Genomic DNA, 2,500 nt, shown 5'->3' with positions numbered 1-2,500 from the left:
AGTTAAAGTCCAACCGCCACCAGGGGCTCGGGGTGAAAATCCTGCCCGGGAAGAGGCGCACAGCCTCGGGCAGGGCGCCCCCCTACCATCCCTGGAGCTCCAGGGAGTACCAGGAGCAAATCCAAATAGAAAAAAAAAAGTTAAAGTCCAACTGCCACCAGGGGCTCGGGGTGAAAATCCTGCCCGGGAAGAGGCGCACAGCCTCGGGCAGGGCTTCCAGGGCGCCCCCCTACCTCCCGGGAGCTCCAGGGAGTACCAGGAGCAGAAAGAAATATTTTGTTTAAAAAAATGACAAAGTGCTGCGGCACTTAGGCTGTGGGGCGAAAACAGGCGGAGTACCAGGAGCACAAAGTTTAAGTTGGAGTACCAGGGGCACCAAAGTTTGAGTTGGTATACCAGGAGCAGGAAAGTTTGGGCGGATGGTAGTCTGCTTGTATCCGGGGATGGGTGCTTAAGAGTGGGTCTGCAGGTTCGGCTGGTGCTGGGGTTCCTGGATGGTGGAGGTTAGGGGCCGGAGATAGGGGGCAGCTAACAGGTGTGTGGGTGGCCGAGGCAGGGGCTCCAAATTGGGGTAAAAGTGAGGTGGAGGGCCCCCTGGAGGTAGGGGGCCGATAGCAGGTGTGTGTGGCCGAAGCAGGGGCTCTAAATTGGGTAAAAGGGAGGTGGAGAGCCGCCTGGAGGTAGGGGGCGGAAAGCAGGTGTGTGTGGCCGAAGAAGGGGCTTTAAATCGGGTAAAAGGGAGGTGGAGAGCCGCCTGGAGATAGGGGGCCCGCTCCCAGGTGTGTGTGGCCGAAGCAGGGGCTTTAAATCGGGTAAAAGGGAGGTGGAGAGCCGCCTGGAGATAGGGGCCCGCTCCCAGGTGTGTGTGGCCGAAGCAGGGGCTCTAAATTGGGTTAAAAGTGAAGTGGAGAGCCGCCTGGAGATAGGGGCCCGCTCCCAGGTGTGTGTGGCCGAAGCAGGTGCTCTAAATTGGGTAAAAGGGAGGTGGAGAGCCGCCTGGAGATAGGGGCCCGCTCCCAGGTGTGTGTGGCCGAAGCAGGGGCTCTAAATTGGGTTAAAAGTGAAGTGGAGAGCCGCCAGGAGATAGGGGGCTTCTCCCAGGTGTGTGTGGCCGAAGCAGGTGCTCTAAATTGGGTTAAAAGTGAAGTGGAGAGCCGCCTGGAGATCGGGGCCCGCTCCCAGGTGTGTGTGGCCGAAGCAGGTGCTCTAAATTGGGTAAAAGGGAGGTGGAGAGCCGCCTGGAGATAGGGGCCCGCTCCCAGGTGTGTGTGGCCGAAGCAGGGGCTCTAAATTGGGTTAAAAGTGGAGTGGAGAGCCGCCAGGAGATAGGGGGCTTCTCCCAGGTGTGTGTGGCCGAAGCAGGTGCTCTAAATTGGGTTAAAAGTGAAGTGGAGAGCCGCCTGGAGATAGGGGCCCGCTCCCAGGTGTGTGTGGCCGAAGCAGGGGCTCTAAATTGGGTAAAAGGGAGGTGGAGAGCCGCCTGGAGATAGAGGGCCGCTCCCCGGTGTGTGTGGCCGAAGCAGGTGCTCTAACTTGGGTTAAAAGTGAAGTGGAGGGCCCCCTGGAGGTAGGGGGCCGATAGCAGGTGTGTGTGGCCGAAGAAGGGGCTCTAAATCGGGTAAAAGGGAGGTGGAGAGCCGCCCGGAGATAGGGGGCCTCTCCCAGGTGTGTGTGGCCGAAGCAGGGGCTCCAAATCCGGTAAAAGGGAGGTGGAGAGCCGACTGGAGATAGGGGGCGGATAGCAGGTGTGTGTGGCCGAAGAAGGGGCTCTAAATCGGGTAAAAGGGAGGTGGAGAGCCGCCTGGAGATAGGGGCCCGCTCCCAGGTGTGTGTGGCCGAAGCAGGGGCTCTAAATTGGGTAAAAGGGAGGTGGAGAGCCGACTGGAGATAGGGGGCCTCTCCCAGGTGTGTGTGGCCGAAGCAGGGGCTCTAAATTGGGTTAAAAGTGAGGTGGAGGGCCCCCTGGAGGTAGGGGGCCGATAGCAGGTGTGTGTGGCCGAAGAAGGGGCTCTAAATCGGGTAAAAGGGAGGTGGAGAGCCGCCTGGAGATAGGGGCCCGCTCCCAGGTGTGTGTGGCCGAAGCAGGGGCTCTAAATTGGGTAAAAGGGAGGTGGAGAGCCGACTGGAGATAGGGGGCGGATAGCAGGTGTGTGTGGCCGAAGAAGGGGCTCTAAATCGGGTAAAAGGGAGGTGGAGAGCCGCCTGGAGATAGGGGCCCGCTCCCAGGTGTGTGTGGCCGAAGCAGGGGCTCTAAATTGGGTAAAAGGGAGGTGGAGAGCCGACTGGAGATAGGGGGCCTCTCCCAGGTGTGTGTGGCCGAAGCAGGGGCTCTAAATTGGGTTAAAAGTGAGGTGGAGGGCCCCCTGGAGGTAGGGGGCCGATAGCAGGTGTGTGTGGCCGAAGAAGGGGCTCTAAATCGGGTAAAAGGGAGGTGGAGAGCCGCCTGGAGATAGGGGGCCGCTCCCGGGTCTCTGGGTCCGAAAAAGGGGTTGAAATTCGG

Source organism: Centroberyx gerrardi, chromosome 21, assembly GCF_048128805.1.
Source record: "Centroberyx gerrardi isolate f3 chromosome 21, fCenGer3.hap1.cur.20231027, whole genome shotgun sequence".
NCBI classification, from domain to species: domain Eukaryota; kingdom Metazoa; phylum Chordata; class Actinopteri; order Beryciformes; family Berycidae; genus Centroberyx; species Centroberyx gerrardi.
This window is presented reverse-complemented; position numbering follows the sequence as displayed.